At 38.3% G+C, this 21350-nt stretch overlaps 1 long non-coding RNA gene across 1 annotated transcript; it reads left to right on the plus strand.

Annotated features, from left to right (window-relative positions):
* Nucleotides 1-18748: 18748 nt before the first annotated feature.
* On the plus strand, nucleotides 18749-19583 carry LOC130465834 (uncharacterized). The gene is made up of 3 exons (XR_008925852.1): nucleotides 18749-18791; nucleotides 18940-19041; nucleotides 19151-19583. It is a non-coding gene; the product is annotated as an uncharacterized lncRNA (long non-coding RNA).
* Nucleotides 19584-21350: the final 1767 nt, after the last annotated feature.

The raw sequence follows: 21350 nt of genomic DNA on the forward strand, positions 1-21350 counted from the left end.
TCTACTTTTCTCCCACTTGTCATTTTGGAAATTTGATCTTTCTCCAAAAAGACACCATCTCGAGCAACAAACACCTTGTTCTCAGATGTATTGTAGAAGTAATACCCCTTTGTTTCCTTTGGATAGCCCACAAGGATACATTTGTCAGATTTTGGATGAAGTTTGTCTAAAATTAATCGTTTGACGTATACTTCACATCCCCAAATCTTAAGAAAAGACACATTTGGAGGCTTTCCAAACCATAATTCATATGGAGTCTTTTCGACAGCTTTAGACGGAGCTCTATTTATAGTGAGTGCAGTTGTATTTAGTGCATGTCTAGCAAGGTTCTGTTCCTCCGTTCCGACACACCGTTCCATTGTGGTGTTCCAGGAGGAGTCAATTCTGATAGAATTCCACATTCTTTCAGATGGTCATCAAATTCATAGCTCAGATATTCACCGCCTCTATCGGACCGCAGTGCCTTAATCTTCTTGCCTAATTGATTATCTACTTCACTCTGAAATTCCTTGAATTTGTCAAAGGATTCAGACTTATGCTTCATTAGGTAGACATAACCATATCTACTGAAGTCATCAGTGAAAGTGATAAAGTAGCTGAAACCACCTCTAGCATTTGTACTCATTGGTCCACATACATCTGTATGGATTAAACCCAATAGTTCATTTGCTCTTTCTCCAACTTTAGAGAAAGGTTGCTTTGTCATTTTGCCAAGTAAACATGATTCGCATTTACCATAATCCTCTAAGTCAAATGGTTCTAGAATTCCTTCCTTTTGAAGTCTTTCTAAGCGTTTCAAGTTTATATGGCCTAATCGACAATGCCACATATATGTGAGATCTGAATCATCCTTTTTGGCCTTTTTGGTATTTATGTTATATACTTGTTTGTCGTGATCTAATAAATAAAGTCCATTGACTAATCTAGCAGATCCATAAAACATCTCTTTAAAATAAAACGAACAACTATTGTCTTTTATTAAAAAGGAAAATCCCTTAGCATCTAAGCAAGAAACTGAAATGATGTTTTTAGTAAGACTTGGAACATGGAAACATTCTTCCAGTTCCAAAACTAGCTCGGAGGGCAACGACAAATAATAAGTTCCTACAGCTAATGCAGCAATCCGTGCTCCATTTCTCACTCGTAGGTCGACTTCATCCTTGCTTAACTTTCTACTTCTTCTTAGCCCCTGTGGATTGGAAAATAAATGTGAGCCACAACCTGTATCTAATACCCAAGAAGTTGAATTAGCAAGTATACAGTCTATAACGAAAATACCTGAAGATGGAACGACTGTTCCGTTCTTCTGATCTTCCTTTAGCTTTGGACATTCTCTTTTATAATGGCCTATTCCATCACAATAAAGACAGCTTGATGTGGACTTGTCCTGCTTTGATTTAGCATCGCCCTTGGACTTTCCACTTTTCTTGAACGGTCTCCTTCTAGCCTTGAGTAAATCTTTGGCTTCACAGTCCAGTATTATTTCAGCCTTTCTGACAAGGTGAACAAATTCTGCAACTGTCTCTTCTCTTGGTTCACTTAGGTATAGTTGCTTGAAGCGACCAAACCCACTGTGTAGTGAATTGAGCAAGATAAAGACTGCCATCCTTTCCCTTATTGGTGTTCCTAGTAGACTTAGGCGATCAAAGTATGAACGCATAAGATCCACATGGAACCTCAGTGGGACGCCTACCCTCTGTTTAGTGCGAAGGAGCTGAACATGTGTTTCTTGGACTTCCATCCTATAACACCTGTTGGGAGAACTAACCTTTAGACCAGACATTGATTCAATCAACTCATGGACGTTCAGGTCCCTGTCCTCCGTGCTTCCACGACAGATATCCCTCAGATTCTTGATGAGCGTAAAAGGTTCATAGGCTACAAACCTTCTAGCCCAATCATCAGGGATATTGTTCAGCATGAGGCTCATAACCTTTTTGAGATCCGCATCCCAGGCGTAAAATCTCTCAGGGGTCATGTCTCTGGCATAGTAGCTTGGCATGGGATGTGATAGTACATACTCAAGTCCATTGAGTTTGACTATTTCAACTAGCTTAGCTTCCCATTCAAGAAAATTTGCAAGGTTCAGCTTGACCATAAGCTCAGAACCCATGATGATGTTTTGATTGTTGTTTGCCATATTTAAAACTACAATTGAAAAGAATAAACAAATAAATAACCATTCACAGTTTCTCTTAATAAACTTAAATTCTAGCATACATGCATAATTCAATGTTCATTAAGCATTTTATTCAAGTTATGTGTTCCGGCAGGTGTGAATAAAATGATTCCAAGATCCTAAAATCATTGAAGAACTAAGCACAGTTTGTCGACTTAATCCTAAAACATCTTAGGTAAGCAAAAGCCTTTTTCTAATAGTCTAGAAACTATTCTTGGTTGATAGGTACGTCTAATAACTTATTAGGTAAACCTATCGATTTTGCCACGACATAAAAGGACTCCTTACTTATATCGTTGAGTTTCACCAAAACTAACATGTACTCACAATTATTTGTGTACCTTGCCCCTTTAGGACCAATAAGTAACACCTCGCTGAGCGAAAACTATTACTAGATTGATGTAAAGGATATCCAAGCAAGTGTATATTTTGGCATGGCACCTTTTAACTCAATTTTTAAGTTTGGAACTTAAGGCTCTTACTATGTTGGTTAGATTTTAAGTGAACTAAAATCCTTCATCATGCAACATAATCAAGCTTTTGATCTCATGCATTTTAAGACATATTTAAAAGCAATAAATAACTTAAAACATGCATAAGATAAATGTGATCTAGTATGGCCCGACTTCATCTTGAAGCTTTAACTTCAAAGTCCGTCTTGAAAATCTCCGTGGGAGGCACCATTTTCTTCAAATAGGATAAGCTATATTTAAAACTAATTACAACTATTTGATGGTACGCAGACCATATTTGAATTGAAAAACAACTTTGGTACTTTAGACCAATTACATTCAAATTAATGGTACGCAGATCATATTTTCTATCCTATTTGGGCCATACTAGTCACTTCATAACCTGCAAAACAGTACATATACAATATATACCATTCACCCATTCATTATCATGAATGGCCCACATAGCTGGTTAGTAAAACACATTATGCATCACATAAACATTTGCAGCAATTAATCAAGGGCACCAATAATCTACAAATTATTCAGTCCTTATTAATTCTAATCAAGTTGTTTTAACCTTAAGGATTTGTAGACCTAATCAAGAGTTTATGACTAAAAGGGGCTCCCACTTAAACCAATAAATTCATATGCTTTACTAATTTTAAAAATGTATTTCTAGTCTAACCGGAAACATACAAATTTAATTAAAATTTAAAGCTCATATAAATTTATAATTGAATCCAAAAGTTTAATTTAATTTCAGTCGTATTTAAATTAATTCATGATTTTAATTTTAGTAAAATAATTAGAATAAATAAAATTTATTATAATTACAATATTCAAAATTAAAATCCAAGAAAATAATTTAAATTATCCATTTTAAAATTAATTAAAATTACGTAAACTGAAAATTTCAAATTAAAAATTTCAAAATGATCTAATCGCAACGCAACAATCCCACGCATCGCACGCCCATGGGCCACACGCACACAGCCATCGCTGGCCATGTGCACGTAGCCCATGCTAGGCTGCTGCTCACCATCGCAAGGCATCACGCGAGCTGCTGCTCGCTGCGCGCGCCAGCGCTCGACGCACGAGCATGCTGCCGCAGCCCATCGCTGGGCGCAGCGCTCGTCGCACGTCGCAACAAGCAAGCTGCTTGCCATCGCTGGACGCAGCGCTCGTCGCACGTCGCAACAAGCACGCTGCACGCCATCGCTGGGCGCAGCGCTTGTCGCACGCACAATAGCGCTCGCTGCGCGCGAGCGATCGATGCTGGGGCGTAGCACTCGTGGCACGCGAGCATGCGCTCGCTGCGCGCGAGGCTCCGCATGCTTGCGCAAGGCAGTGCGCGCTGTGGCGCAGCTCGCTTGCTGCCCACACGCGACTGCTCGTGCCTTGCTCTCGCCCTCGCCCATTCGCCCATCGCACACAGCCCACGACACAAGGCAGGGCTGCTGCCTTGTGCTCGTGCACAATGGCCTTGCTCATTGCATTCGTACCGCATGGGCGACGAGCTCCCTTGCTCGTCGTCACATGCCCGCACTATACAACACCCCTTAAGGGTAACACGTAGCGTCCATTGCTTTGTGCGTGCAAGTTATATGAGCGAATCGCATAAAAATTTAAAATTTATATTCAAAATTAATGAGAAATTAATAAATAATATTAATTTCATAATTTTAGGGCGAAAAAATCGAAAATTTATTATTTAATTGATTTCCGATTAACATGAATTCAAGTCTAGGTCATAAAAATTTAAAATTTAACATAAATTTACAATTTTTATGGTGGTTTTTAATCATAGGTATCTAATTAAATTATAACTAATTATGAAAATCAAATTAATTCTAAATTATTCCAATTTTCAACAAATTAATCATAATTACAAATTAGATTGCATAATTAACAAGGCTAGGCATTCAAACTTGTTAAACATATACAGTAGGTCAATCAAAAATTCAAGATTTATCAACAAGAATCGCAAATATTTAATTTAACATCTTAAATTTACGAAATTTTGCATTCGAAAAACTAAAACCTCTGAAAAGTCATAGTTAGGCTTCGAATTTGAGAATTCTGGGTTCGGCCGAAAATTATTATTTTTGTCAAAATTTTAGAATGCCTTTTACATGCGGAATTGACACAAAAATCACTCGATTTGGATGAGTAACGAAGAAACTGCCGAAAAAACTGCGTACGTATAATTAAATAAACGCAATTTGCAATTAATTAACAATTACGAAAATTAATCACCCCTTTTAATTCTTGCAAATTTGTAATATTTAACCATGTTCATGCAATTTAGATTATGAAAATAATAAGAGGCTCGTGATACCACTGTTAGGTTATGATACATATGACAATTCATAAATCATGCGTAAAAACCATAAAGCCAGGAAAGCATATTATTTACACATAATCATTTAGCATAGTTTAGATGCATACACTTTGTTGCGTGACTTCCCTAGCTGCGCCCGAACCGAACAAGAACAAGTCTTTAGGACTCCAAGTGTCGTCCCTCCGTAGATAGTCCACAGCACGTCCGGATCCGCCTTAAGCTTGACCAACTAGGATCGCCCTTAAGGTACTTAGAATTTTCGGCACATATAGGCAATTGTATGACTGAATTTTTGCTCTCAAAAATCACTTTGAATACTTGAATACTCGATATAAATTGTGAGCATTGATCACCTATTTATAGGGCATGGGTATCGGATATTAGAATCCTACTAGGAAACGATTTAGTGAATCTGAATTAATCTAAAATTCAATCACTTAATTTATCTAGTAGACTTAGGAAATCAATCTTATACGAATCCTAACCGATCAAGGTTTCGTACGCAAGCACAAACACACACGCAGGCGCAGCAGCCCACGAGGGGCGCCATGCGCGCGCGCGCGATGAGCCCAGGCCCAGCAAGTGCTCGCAGCCCACGAGGGGCGCGCGCCTGCTGGCCTTGCTCTCGCGTTTGGGCTTTGCTTGCTTTGGTCGCACGCGGGCTTTGCTAGGCGACTTGCGTCTAGCAAGCTCGTCCGATGTTTATTCGTACGATACGCTTCCGATTAAATTCCCGGTTCCGGAATTCATTTCCGATACGAACAATATTTAATATTTCCGATTCCGGAATCAATTTCCGTTTCGAACAAATATTTAATATTTCCGTTTCCGGAATTATTTTCCGATTCCGATAATATTTCCGATTCTGACAATATTTCCGTTTCCGGCAATATTTCCGATTCCGGCAATATTTCCATTTCCGATAATATTTTCCGATACGTACCATGTTTCCGTTTCCGGCAACATCTACGACTTGGATAATATTTATATTTCCGATACGATCCATATTTCCGTTTCCGGCAATATCATCGTTTCCGGAGTATTCATTTCTTGCCTGTGACGATCTCAGCTCCCACTGAAACCAAGATCCGTCGATTCCGAATATCCATAGATGGAGTATTTAATGCCATTAAATACTTGATCCGTTTACGTACTATTTGTGTGACCCTACGGGTTCAGTCAAGAGTAAGCTGTGGATTAATATAATTAATTCCACTTGCACTGAAGCGGCCTCTAGTCAGGCATTCAGCTCACTTGATCTCACTGAATTATTAACTTGTTAATTAATACTGAACCGCATTTATTAGACTTAACATTGAATGCATACTTGGACCAAGGGCATTATTTCATTCAAGGGCAACGACAAATAATAAGTTCCTACAGCTAATGTAGCAATCCTTGCTCCGTTTCCCACTCGTAGGTTGACTTCACCCTGCTTAACCTTCTGCTTCTTCTTAGTCCATGTGAATTGGAACATAAGTGTGAGCCACAACCTGTATCTAATACCCAAGAAGTTGAATTAGCCACGACATAAAAGGACTCCTTACTTATATCGTTGAGTTTCACCAAAACTAACATGTACTCACAATTGTTTGTGTACCTTACCCCTTTAGAATCAATAAGTAACACCTCGCTATAGCGGAAAACTATTACTAAGATTGATGTAAAGGTTATCCAAGTAAGTGTTATTTTGGCATGACACCTTTTAACTTAATTTTTAAGTTTGGAACTTAAGCCTCTTACTATGTTGGTTAGATTTTAAGTGAACTAAAATCCTTAATCATGCAACATAATCAAGCCACAATCTCATGCATATTTAAGACATATTTAAAAGCAATAAATAACTTAAAGCATGCATAAGATAAATGTGATCTAGTATGGCCCGACTTCATCTTGAAGCTTCAACTTCAAAGTCCGTCTTGAAAATGGATTGGAAACTCCGTCTTGAATTTCACCGTGGGAGGCGCCATTTTCTTCAAATAGGATCAGCTATAATTAAACTAATTACAACTATTTGATGGTACGCAGACCATATTTGAATTGAAAAACAAACTTTGGTGCATTAGACCAATTACATTAAAATTTAATGGTACGCAGACCATATTTTCTATCCTATTTGGGCCATACTAGTCACTTCATAACCTGCAAAACAGTACATATACAATATATACCATTCACCCATTCATTATCATGAATGGCCCACATAGCTGGTTAGTAAAACACATTGTTATGCATCACATAAATATTTGCAGCAATTAATTAAGGGCACCAATAATCTACCAATTATTCAGTCCCTATTAATTCTAATCAAGTTGTTTTAACCTTAAAGGATTTGTAGACCTAATCAAGAGTTTATGACTAAAAGTTCTCCCACTGAAACCAATAACTTTATATGCTTTACTAATTTTAAACATAAAAATGTCTTTCTAGTCTAACCGGAAACATACAAGTTTAATTAAAATTTAAAGCTCATATAAAATTATAACACGGCTTGCACAGCCACACGCACACTGCCCCTCTGCCACGCACACACGCAGCCTTGCTGGCTACGCTGCGCGCAGCTTCGTGCTGTGTTGTGGCTGCCTACCGCTTGGCGGGCCTGGTGCGTCGTGGCGCAGCTCATCGCTGCCCACACGCATCTTCCTCGTCGCATGTGTTGCCCATTGCCCTCGCCTATCGCCCAGCATGCACGCGTAGGCTTCAAGCCTTGCGTGCCGCCTAGCTTGTTGCTCGCTGCATTCGTACCGCACGGGCAACGAGCTCCCTTGCTCGTCGTTGCGTGCCCGCACTATACAACACCCCTTAAGGGTAACACGTAGCTTCCATTGCTTTGTGCGTGCAAAATTTATGAGCGTATTTCATAAAAATTTAAAATTTTTAATTCAAAATTAATGACAAATTAATAAATCATATTAATTTCATAATTTAAGGGCGTAAAATCGAAAATTTATTAATCAATTAATTTCCGATTAACATGGATTCAAATCTAGGTCATAAAATTTTAAAATTTATCATAAATTAACAATTTTATGGTGGTTTTTAATCATGGATACCTGATTAAATCATTAATTAATTATGAAAATCAAATCAATTCTAAATTATTCGAATTTCAACAAATTAATCATAATTACAAATTAGGTTGTATAATTAACAAGTCTAGGCATTCAAAATTGTTAAACATATACAGTAAGTCAATAAAAAATTCAAGATTTATCAACAAGAATCGCAAATATTCAATTGAACATCTTAAATTTACAAACTTTTGCGTTCGAAAAACTAAAACCTCCGAAAAGTCATAGTTAGGCTTCGAATTTGGGAATTATGGGTTCAGCCGAAAAGTAGTATGTTTGTCAAAATTTTAGAATGCCTTTTACATGCGGAATTGACATAAAATCACTCGATTTGGATGAGTAACGAATAAACTGCCGAAAAACTGCTTACATACAATTAAATAAACGCAATTTGCAATTAATTAACAATTACGAAAATTAAGCACCCCTTTTAATTTTTTGCAAATTTGTAAAATTTAACCATGTCATGCAATTTAGATTATGTAAATAATAAGAGGCTCGTGATACCACTGTTAGGTTATGATACATATGAAAAACATAAATCATGCGGAAAAACCTTAATGCCTGGAAACATATTATTTACACATAATCAGTTAGCATAATTCAGATGCATACACTGTGCTTGCTCAAGAAATTGAAGGCAAGGAGAACGCCGTATACTACATAAGCAAAAAACTGATCGAGTACGAGACCAAATACACTCAGCTCGAGAAACTCAGCATCGCCTTGGTTTGGGCCACAAAGAAACTACGGCACTACATGCTCTCCCATACAATACATGTGATCAGCAAAGCCGATCCTCTCAAATATCTATTCGAGAAACCAGCACTCAACGGACGTTTGTCCAGATGGTTGGTCATGCTAGGAGAATTCGACCTCAAATACATTCCACAGAAGTCTATCAAGGGTTCAGCAGTCTCAGACTTCCTAGCCGACTGTCCTGTCGAGGCAGAAGAGGAAGATTACGACTTACCCGACGAGCAGATCTTAATGACCCGTGATGACAGTTGGTCAATGCATTTCGACGGTGCCTCCAATCAGAATGGATGTGGTTGTGGAGTAATCACTAGTGGGAAAAACCCCTGTTGTAGCCCCCTTGTTGAGGGGGGCATACATAAGCGCGCCTCAATAGCTACTTAGTCAACGCGGGTCAAATATTTTACTAACAGGTTGAGGCGGGCTTTTGTGGTGTTCGCTTCTACAGAAGCTGTTGAAGGGGGCTTTCCTAGCCCGCCTCAATAGAAAGAAGCTGTTGAAGGGGGCTTTTAATTGCCCGCCTCAATAGGATCTTTCTGTTGAAGGGGGCCTTCATTTGCCCGCCTCAATAGGCACACATTAAATTTAAATCAATTAAAACCACCGCCAAACAGATAAGCTAGATCTCGTCGTACTTCACATCTCTTCCAACGCATACCTATCCTCACCGCGCGACTCCACCACCACCATAACCACCACCACCACCTTCCTCACCGCGCGGCTCCACCACCACCATCTGAAGGAGAGTTTCCCCACCGTCGTCTTTCCTACCTTCGCGCGACTCCATCTGTTTCACACAATCGATTTGTGAAGCTAGGTTAGTTTTTATTTGCAATTACTTGGGTAATAATCCTCTTTTTTCTCGTGCATTTTCCACTTCATTTCATTTTTGTTTGATTTCCCTTGTTCATCGACCTAATTGCCCCTGTTTTTTGTTTGAATTCCTGCTTGTGTCTGTTTTGGATTACATGGCTTTTGGTGAAATACCATTTGATTTAATGTCTGGCTTTTGGCATTGGACAGACTACTAAAGAGACTTAATTACCCAGGAGCGACTGAATTTGGGGTGGATTTGTCTCAGGCCAACATCTCAATTCAACTTGATGTTGGGAAGGGAGGAAATAGTGGCTCAAATGCTATAGCACCCGTTGTAGAGGTAGGTTATGAGGTTCCTTTCTTTTGTTTATCACTATTCTCTGAAACTTAGAGCTGACTGACTGTCTGCCAGATTGCCTTGATATTATGCTAAAATGACATCTACGAGGTTACTTGTATATGACTTGGTGGTAATAAACCTGGCCTTCACTGGATTATTTACTTCAAGATTTCTTTTTAGGTTGATTCATTCAAAATTGATTTGGGGTTATAATGTATTTGAGTTCAATTTAGTACTTCCATTGATAGATTGAAGTACGGGAAATTTTTGGTTTTTTTAGGGTTTAGAATTTCTTTGGAGGATTATGATCGGTGCGGAAATTTGTGTTTTTTTTCCAATTGGGATTCTATTTTAGATGAAGGGGTAATGAATTATGTTAACCTGGTGCGAAATTTTGAGTTTAACAGTGAGCTGGGTTTATTGAGAAATTAAGCTAAACATGCTGGAAAGAAATGTCCTTTAATTGATTAATTTGATGAATCAATTGAGGGATACTTTTTGGGATTTTAATTTAGGTAATAAACCGAATTAACCCGAACAGAACCCAATCCAAGTGAATACGTTGCCTTTTTTCTGCTACCCTGTTAGTGTTTCAAAGTGTAGTCTCCCAATTCCGCTAACCTAATGTGCAAATGGGTTTATTTACACTGAATGCGGGTTTCGTAACTAATTTAAAACCTAAACATGAGCATCGCTGGGATCTATTGATTGAGTACTGGAGGATGGTTTTTACTGATATTTTATCTTTGGATAAGATTGCATCATTAGAGAACAAAGATCTTATGCCAAGCTAGTTTATACTTAAATCGATTTTAGTTTATTCCTGTGAAATCTTATGTGAAGCTAATAAATGTTAATGTTGACACATATTCCTGTTTTGTTTGGTTTTAAAATTGAGATGAGGTCTTACCATTTTTCTGATGTATAGTTCTTGTGTCAAAATTAAGAATCTGTGGCTTGATTTATCTAATTCTGTGTAAAACCTTGTGTTATTAGAAATGAGTCGTCGTTGGATGTACGGTGACCATACTACGGTGGAATACTTGAGTGGGGTTGAGGAGTTCCTTAGATGTGCTTTAGCACACCAACGGAATACGAAAGCCGCAAAGATCTATTGTCCTTGCCGTGATTGTAACAATGTAAGGCGGTTAGCTGATATTGATGAAATTGAGGATCATTTATTTCGTCGTGGGTTTAAGCAAGATTACCATGTCTGGTTTTGGCATGGTGAGAAAATACTTGATCGTCCAAGTTCTAGTGTGAATGAATTTGATGTTCTAGCAGAGAGTGATGAGAGTGATGAGAGTGATTCTGATATTTCTGAGAATAATGAGATGGATGATGATGAGCAAGAAGATAATGAAATAAATGAAATGATGGATGCGGTGAAAGATCACTTGAATGAACGACCTCACATACTCGAGCAGGTATTAAAGGCTGCTGAGACGCCTTTGTACCCTGGGTGTACAAAATTCAAATTGTTAGAATGTGTGGCATCACTTTCCAACTTGAAAGCGGAGAGTGGTTGGACCGAAGAAAGTTTCACGAAATTATTGAAACGACTAGGTCTTTGGTTTCCCGATGGCAATGACATTCCCACCTCTGCCTATTATGCCAACAAATTGACGAATCCCTTAGGCTTAGAGGCCGTCAAGATAGATGCTTGCCCAAATGATTGTATTCTTTACAGAAAAGAGTATGAAAATTTGGATAAGTGTCCAACGTGTTCTATGTCGCGTTACAAGCGTAAAGGGGCCAATTCAGCTAAGAGGGGACCGCCCGCCAAGGTATTGTGGTATCTTCCGATCATACCTAGGTTTGAGCGCTTGTTCTCCGTAAAGAAGAATGCTAAGTATCTGAGGTGGCATGCGGAAGGGAGGAAGAAAGATGAATTCCTTAGACATCCGGCTGATTCTCCTCAATGGAGAACTATTGATAAGAAGTATCCTGAATTTGGCAAGGAGGTTAGAAATCTGAGACTTGCTCTATGTACAGATGGGATGAATCCATACGGCTCTCTGAGTAGTCAGCATAGCACTTGGCCGGTTCTTCTTGCAATTTACAATCTTCCTCCATGGTTGTGTATGAAACGCAAGTATATCATGTTGTCACTCCTCATCTCAGGGCCTAAGCAGCCAGGACATGATATAGATGTGTATCTCGCTCCACTCATAGATGATTTGAAATTGTTGTGGAATGAAGGTGTTCCAATGTTCGATGCTCACACCAACTCAAACTTTACATTGCGGGCAATGGTTTTCTGTACCATAAATGATTTTCCGGCCTATGGAAACTTGTCTGGGTACAAAACCAAAGGAGAACAAGCATGCCCTATATGTGAAGAGGACATGAAGCCCACACGGTTGGATCATTTCAAGAAAAATATCTACCCAGATTTCAGGAAGCACCTTAGTCGATATCATCCTTATCGTAAGAAGAAGGAATTCAATGGGTTCACCGAGGAAGGAGTAGCTCGTACACCTTTGACAGGATCACAAGTTTATGAACGTATCAAAAATGTTGAAACCAAATACGGTAAGTGCTTCAAGTCCAAGTCTAAAAAGGGTGTTTTATGGAAGAAAGTGTCTCCATTATGGGATCTTCCCTACTGGAAAGATTTGTCGGTTAGGCATTGTCTCGATGTAATGCACATTGAGAAAAATGTGTGCGATGCTATCATCGGGACTTTGCTAAACATACCAGGAAAGACCAAGGACAATGAGAATGTGCGGAAAGATATGAAAAAGAAGAATATTCGACCAGATTTGTGGCCTGTTAAAAAAAAGGATGGTACAAAGACCTTTCTGCCTCCAGCGTGTTACACAATGTCGAGAAAGGAGAAGAAGAAGTTTTGTGAGTGCTTACATGGCATTAAGGTTCCCTCGGGATATTCGTCGAATGTTAAGCGCCTAGTGTCTCTCTCGGACCTTGGGTTGATTGGTATGAAGTCTCATGATTGTCATGCACTGATTAATGTATTTTTGCCAATTGCACTTCGTGGGATATTGCCGAAACACGTGAGACATGTTATAACAAAACTTTGTTTGTTTTTCAATTCCATATGTGCTAAGGTGATTGATCCGGAGACTTTGGATGCTTTGCACAATGATGTTGTTGAAACTCTATGTCGATTTGAAATGTATTTTCCGCCTTCTTTCTTTGATATAATGGTGCATTTGATTGTCCATTTAGTTCGCGAAGTCAAGTTATGTGGTCCGGTGTTCTTAAGATGGATGTATCCTTTTGAGAGATTTTTTAAGACTTTAAAGGACAAAGCAAGGAATCCGGCTAATCCAGAGGGTAGTATCATTCGGGGAGTCCTTAAAGAAGAGATTTCTGGATATCTAGCTGAGTTTTTGTCAAGCCTTGAACCAATAGGACTTCCAAAATCTCGACATGTTGGTAGGCTCGCAGGGGAGGGAGTAATTGGTAAAAATGTGATATCTCCTCCATCGGAGAGGAAGAAGAAGGCACATCTTTGTGTGTTACAGCATCTTACAGAGGTTCATCCTTATTTAGAAAAGCATCTGCTTGAATTGCAACATTGTAATCCTAAGTTGAAGGAAAGAGCGTTGATGCGGGAACATAATCGCACATTTATTGAATGGTTTAAGAAGGAAGTTGGAAAGAAACAAGACCATGATGTTTCTGATACGATCAAGTGGTTATCTCGAGGTCCTCGACTATGTGTTCGATCTTTTGAAGGATATGATATCAATGGGTTCACATTCTACACTAGAAGGCAAGATGAAAAGAGTGTAGTGCAAAATAGTGGAGTAAAGGTTGTTGCATCATCTAGGGTCTATGCAAGCGCTAAGGATAAAAGGCCGGTTGATTCAACACAATCATATTATGGTGTTATCGAAGAAATATGGGAGCTTGATTATACCTATTTTGTGATCCCTGTTTTTCGGTGTCAGTGGGCTAACAACCAAAATGGTGTGAAGCAAGATGAAATTTTCCCGGGTTTAACCTTGGTGAACTTTGATCGACTAAGTGACAGTGACGAGCCATTCATTCTAGCATCACTAGCTAAGCAAGTTTTTTATGTGGTTGACAATATTGATCCTAGATGGCGTGTTGTTGCCCAAGGAAAAAGACATATTTTGGGTATTGATGATGTTGTAGATGAAGATGAGTATGATGAGTATGATGACACACCTCCGTTACCAATGGTTGTTCAACCATTGCCAGAAGAGGAGGATGCAAATAATACTAATCATATGCGTACAGATCATACGGAAGGAATATGGGTTACGAATCGTAATTGAAACATACATGTGTAAGTTCGGGCTTCACTTCTGATGCATTGTTGAAGTTTTTGACTTTGTTCTTTCTATTCATATCTGAAAGCCTGTGCGCCTTGGAATTTTTGTTATCTTGACTACTTAAATTTGAATAGTGAAGGATACTTGTGGATATTAATTCATATTTTTTTTCTAAAAATTCAACCCCAATCAATTGCCACTTGTATTGTGAAGAGGAATTGCAGTGATAGTCTCCTACTTTATCCCTCCTATTTAAGTTACTGAGAGTCTGATACTTCTAATAACTTGACTAACTTTATCTGGTTTTTTCACACAGGTGTAAACTTGGTGAATGTCGTATCCTCTTATGTGAGCCAGGTTCCAAGCACAGGTTGCAGAAATTGCAGTTGAATTTTCCTAGGTTAGTTTTCAGTACATTTTGTCTAATAATATCAATTACCTGTTCTTGTTTGCATGGCTTTGTGATTGGTAACTTAGTTTCTGATGTTTGCTTTCTGGTGGTTGATGATGGATAAGTGAAACTGAAATTCTTTCCAATGCAACCGAAATTCATCAAAATAAACAGAGATTCTTTGGCCAATTGCACTAATCAACTCAGTGAAGTACTGTTTTAGCTTCTCAGTGCACTGATCAGTTCTGTTCTGTGCACTGATCTGCACTGCCCAGATCAGAACTGTGCAGATCAGTGGACAAAACTGATCAGAACTGTGCAGTTATGTGCACTGATCTGCACAGCTCAGATCAGAACTGTGCAGATCAGTGCACAGAACTGGTCAGTTCTGATCAGTTCTGTGCACTGATCTGCACAGCTCAGATCAGAACTGTGCAGATCAGTGCACAGAACTAGTCAGTTCTGATCAGTTCTGTGCATTGATATGCACAGTTCTGATCTGAACTGTGCAGATCAGTGCGTAGAACTGGTCAGTTCTGATCAGTTCTGTGCACTGATCTGCACAGCTCAGATCAGAACTGTGCAGATCAGTGCACAGAACTGGTCAGTTCTGATCAGTTCTGTGCATTGATCTGCACAGTTCTGATCTGAGCTGTGCAGATCAGTGCGTAGAACTTGTCAGTTCTGATCAGTTCTGTGCACTGATCTGCACAACTCAGATCAGTTCTGTGCATATAGTGCACAGTTCTGTTTTATTATAATTGAAAACTGAGTATTGCTCTCTTTTCTACATATAGTGCACAGTTGTGTTTTATTATAACTGAAAATTGAGTATTGCTCTCTTTTCTAAGTATTGCTCCCTTTACTAAGTATTGCTCTCTTTTCTTTGTTGCAGGACCGTAGCTACCATGGATGATCATCGTGATAATGAAATACAGGGAATTGATGGAGCTAGTCATCCTACGGGGGAATCACAAGGTACCAACACTAGTAAAAAGACCATATTCCGTGGTCCGTCAAAAGGAGTTCAAGCCAAAAAGCCTATGCATCTTCAGTATAATCAATATGGAATCCCCGATGGAGAATGGTCAGGAGAATACGGGAAGCAAGTTGGGTCTTGTGCTGCTAGAATTAACATTAATGTGAAAGAATATTCAACGTTAGATGAACACACAAAGAAGGGGTTTTGGGAGGAGACCAAGGTAAACATTGAATAAAAACTTGATTTGTATTCTCCTAGATTATCTATTTGTGTAGCATACGTTTCTAACAATCTCTTATCCATAAAATTAACAGCTTCTGTTCCACATTATTGATGATCCGGCTAAAAGGAGAGAAAAATATTTTCATATGTGTGTGGCGAAACGCTTTGGAGCTTTCAAGTCCAGGTTAACGCGGCGTTGGATAACTAAGAAAGAAAAAATGCCGAAACATCAGACAAATGACATGCCTTGGGACATCTACCATCAAATCACAGAGGATGATTGGAAAACATTTGTGATGGAACGAAACAAGCCGGAGATGTTGGTAATAATGAATTTACTTTGCTAGATATTTTTTTATATAATTATATGATTAGTTTGTTGTTGCCATCTTTAAATGTTCGACATGTTCTTTATGTGTTTTTTGACAGGTTCGTAGAGAAAAAGCAAGTAAAAGTGCATTACAAAACAAGCACCCACATCGCACAGGCCAAAAGGGTTATGTTAGAAAGAGACCAGAGTGGATAAATGATGGGCGACTACCGCCAGAGGCAGCTTTAACCCTCTCAAGTGGCTCCTCCTCAGTGACCTCATCACTCACCACAGCGCCAGATAGCTTTAAGAAGTTTAGATCAGTAGAGTGGATCTTGGCTCATCAAGTTAAAAACAAAGAGGGAAAGTGGGAAGTTGACCCGAATGATAAAGAAGCCGTAAATATTGCTAAGATGGCTGTAAGTGCATATGAAATTTTACGTTCTATATCCTTTTCTTTGCTTCTCCTTTCCATCATGTATACCATCTAATTTTTACTTTCCTAATTCTTATAGTTGGAGTACATAGAAGAAGAGGGAAAAGGAAATATTTCATTCACCCAGGGAGAAGATGCCCTCACCAAGGCTATGGGAAAAAAGGATCACCGTGGGCGTGTCAAGGCAACAGGTGGAGTTAATGTCGGTTACAAAGTTGCTTTCGGTCCAATAGACCAAAGTAGTAGATGTGGCCATATTGAACCATCACCGGAGGCTATCGAATCAATCAGAGCTTCGGTGAGAAGGGAGTTTGAAGATCAATTAGAGAGAAAGGTGGAGGAGGCCCTCCAAAACCAACTAGCCACATTGAAAGCAACCGGTCAACTAAACACCCTCTCTACCCCCGCACTTGATTCTGCTCTTGTAAGTGATGAGTTTGATGTTAACCGTGCACTCGTAACCTGTTGTCCGAGTTCATCGCAGCAACCACGCGAGCTGAAGGTATATATTCTCTATAGTGCATACACTCAAAACACCCCTAGCTAGGTTTTTAATATTGTACTTTGTAGTGATTTCTGAAATTTTGTAAATTTATTTGTGAAGGCCGTAACTCCATGTTGTCTTGCCCTTGAGGATAAAGTTTTGGGTAACAAAGTGATAGTGGCAGATGGTATGGCGTACCCATTGGATGGTTCGTTGCACCAACACTTTAGATCGATGAAGCCTAGTCATTATAAGGTCCAAGTTGATTGTATTTACGACGGACATGATGATGACACTCTTCCGGTACCTACTGGAGATGGATTCAATAACTTAGGCAGGGCTCTTGCTAGTTTTGTGCAATGGCCAATTCACTTGGTGATTTTCGAAGAAGACGAGGTACAAATTTTTTATTATTAATTGTCATTCATTGCGTTATGCATCTTTTTATTTATTATTGCTATTTGCCTACCTCTGTTTAGAATTAGATTCAGAGCCTTGAACTCCTTTGGTTTCTACCTCTGTTTAGAACTCTACTCCACGCCCAACAAAGAAGTCCAGGAGTCAAATTTGTGAAGAGGTGGTTGGTAGCTCCAAAGAGAAGAAAAACGAATTAATTGTCAAAGAGAAGACAACAGAATTAGTTGTCAAAGATAAGACAACAACATTAGCGGCCAAAGAGAAGGCAACACTTGATTTAGGGTCCAAAGAGAAGACAACACTGAAGTTAACGGCCAAGGTAAACCGTATGCTTCCCTCTCCCCTGTGCTTCAACACTGAAATTTTCATGCTAGCTTAACATTATTAATTGTTACAGGAAAATTCATGCTCAAATAAGTTGGAGTCGAAATCGAAGTCAAAGAACTCTAAGAAATCCAAAGCGATGGTAGGTAGTTGTGATCGTAAAACTGAAGAATCGGCGGCCAAAAGTAAGAAGCAAACTTTGGCAGACGACACAATTCAAGGTCTTGGCCCATCATGCAATTATTTGAAGTTTATCATCACTACGGCGCCCGGTGATGTATATAAAAATACTTTAATCTCATTGCCCGCTTCGGTTTGGCATTATGACGAAGATCGAAAAACTTATGTACATGAGGTTGACGTTGAAGAGTTCCTTAGAGGGGCCTGTCTCAACATTTCAGTGATCCAAGTCTATATGATGTAAACTTTTCCGTCGACCTTTTTATTTTTGGTTTTGTCAACTATAATAGTTTTTGAAATTTTTGCATTATACATTTACTTTGTAGGTGTTTACTCCACGAGCACACCTTTGCATTTGACAACTCTCAGATTGGGTTTGTTTGTCCCGAGGCGATGTCAAACTCTAGATGCAAGGCCAACCCTCATGCTGTATCAATGTATTTGAAAGTAGTTTTCGATGCTGAAATTGAAAAGGAGAAGAAGGGTGATTCTAACATTACCAAGTGGTTTTTGATCCCATACCATCAAGAGTAAGTGTTAGAGATTGACCGATATTTGGTAAATAGCTATGTTATTGTTATTTTCATGCGTAAGGTTGCAATAACATTTATATATGATGCAGTAATCATTGGATTTTGTACTTGTTAGACCTACGTAGAGGTTGTGCATATATTTTCGACTCTGCGAAAGGTTCCAAACAAGAAAATAATGCATGGGGAATCTTGTGTTTGTAAGTTACTTTCATTTCTTTTTAAGTTATTTCTTTTCGTGCCGAATCAGATTCATGAAGTTTTACTCAACTTCCAGGGCATACCAAGTGTACAAGTTTAATAATGGAATTTGTCCGAATAGAACGACTACGCAGGGGTTGAAAGGCTACCCTATAAAGGTATCATGCTTACTAATTAGCTTTACTTTTTTTGGGTAACTACTTGGATATATAATTTATGATTTATTTCCAAATCAGTGTGCTCAACAAGTCGGCGCCCGCGAGTGTGGCTATTACGTTATGAAGTTCATGCATGAAATAGTCACGTTACACCATAACTCTGATGAGCGGTTAGATAATGTTCGTTCTTTTACCATATGTTAGTTGAACTACTAATACTAGTACTTGTACGTAGTAGAATTCTTAATTTACAAGTAGCATTACTTATCATGTTACTTAATTATTTCAGGCTTACACTCCAAGAAATGCGCCTTATACCGATGAGGAAATAGATGTGGTTCGTGAGCAATGGGCTAAGTTTTTTACAACCGAGTATTTATTTACTTAGGTTGTTTAGACACAAAGATGGAAGCGTTTATATCTTCATGGATTTGGTAAAGTTCTTTAATTTTTCCATAATTACAAGTCTGCTGGATTTGCTAATTTATTGCTTTGAATACTAATATGCTGGTCTTGCTGCTGCTGTGAATCTATTGATGTGTATGAATATTATGCTATTAATGACTGCTGCAATTCTGCTTGCTGCTGTGTGTTTCTCCTATGTTTGCTTCTGTTGCTGCTCTGTATGTAATCATTTGGCCTATTTGGGAAATTCTTCAAAGCTTGAACCAGTTTGCTGCTGCCCGTTTTAACAACTATGTTATCCACCTGATGTTGCCTAGCATAAGTTAAGCCCTTCAATACTGCTAATGCCTCAGTTTGCAGTTTACTATGAGTGTAAATACATTCACTTCCTTCATGGGTGGTCCCTTGTTCACGAACAAGAAGCCAACCAACAGCAGCTTCAAAATATCTTTCATTGCCTGGTTAATATAGACACTTATTCTGATTTTAGCATTAAGAACTAAGTGAAAGAACACAATTTAGGGCTAAAATGACATTTCCGCTCCCAACTTTGAACTAAATAACCTAAGGACTCATTTGATTCTTATTACATGACTAATATGCATATTGTTAACTTTCTAAAAATCATTCTAATCTACGTATGCACATTTAAGGCTCATTGGGTCGTTATAGGTCATATTTAGAGCTAAAATGACATTTCCGCTCCCAACTTTGAACTAAAGAACCTAAGGACTCATTTGATTCTTATTACATGACTAATATGCATAGTTTTAACTTTCTAAAACTCATTCAAATCTATTTATACACATTTAAGGCTCATTAGGTCGTTATAGGTCATGTTTAGAGCTAAAATGACATTTCCGCTCTCAACTTTGAACTAAAGAACCTAAGGACTCATTTGATTCTTATTACATGACTAATATGCATATTGTTAACTTTCTAAAACTCATTCTAATCTACGTATGCACATTTAAGGCTCATTGGGTCGTTATAGGTCATATTTAGAGCTAAAATGACATTTCCGCTCCCAACTTTGAACTAAAGAACCTAAGGACTCATTTGATTCTTATTACATGACTAATATGCATAGTTTTAACTTTCTAAAACTCATTCAAATCTATTTATACACATTTAAGGCTCATTAGGTCGTTATAGGTCATGTTTAGAGCTAAAATGACATTTCCGCTCTCAACTTTGAACTAAAGAACCTAAGGACTCATTTGATTCTTATTACATGACTAATATGCATATTGTTAACTTTCTAAAACTCATTCTAATCTACGTATGCACATTTAAGGCTCATTGGGTCGTTATAGGTCATATTTAGAGCTAAAATGACATTTCCGCTCCCAACTTTGAACTAAAGAACCTAAGGACTCATTTGATTCTTATTACATGACTAATATGCATAGTTTTAACTTTCTAAAACTCATTCAAATCTATTTATACACATTTAAGGCTCATTAGGTCGTTATAGGTCATGTTTAGAGCTAAAATGACATTTCCGCTCTCAACTTTGAACTAAAGAACCTAAGGACTCATTTGATTCTTATTACATGACTAATATGCATATTGTTAACTTTCTAAAACTCATTCTAATCTACGTATGCACATTTAAGGCTCATTGGGTCGTTATAGGTCATATTTAGAGCTAAAATGACATTTCCGCTCCCAACTTTGAACTAAAGAACCTAAGGACTCATTTGATTCTTATTACATGACTAATATGCATAGTTTTAACTTTCTAAAACTCATTCAAATCTATTTATACACATTTAAGGCTCATTAGGTCGTTATAGGTCATGTTTAGAGCTAAAATGACATTTCCGCTCTCAACTTTGAACTAAAGAACCTAAGGACTCATTTGATTCTTATTACATGACTAATATGCATATTGTTAACTTTCTAAAACTCATTCTAATCTACGTATGCACATTTAAGGCTCATTGGGTCGTTATAGGTCATATTTAGAGCTAAAATGACATTTCCGCTCCCAACTTTGAACTAAAGAACCTAAGGATTCATATGATTCTTATTACATGACTAATATGCATTATTTTAACTTTCTAAAACTCATTCGAATC

Source organism: Spinacia oleracea, chromosome 1 (genome assembly GCF_020520425.1).
Source record: "Spinacia oleracea cultivar Varoflay chromosome 1, BTI_SOV_V1, whole genome shotgun sequence".
In the NCBI taxonomy this organism is placed as follows: Eukaryota; Viridiplantae; Streptophyta; class Magnoliopsida; order Caryophyllales; family Amaranthaceae; genus Spinacia; species Spinacia oleracea.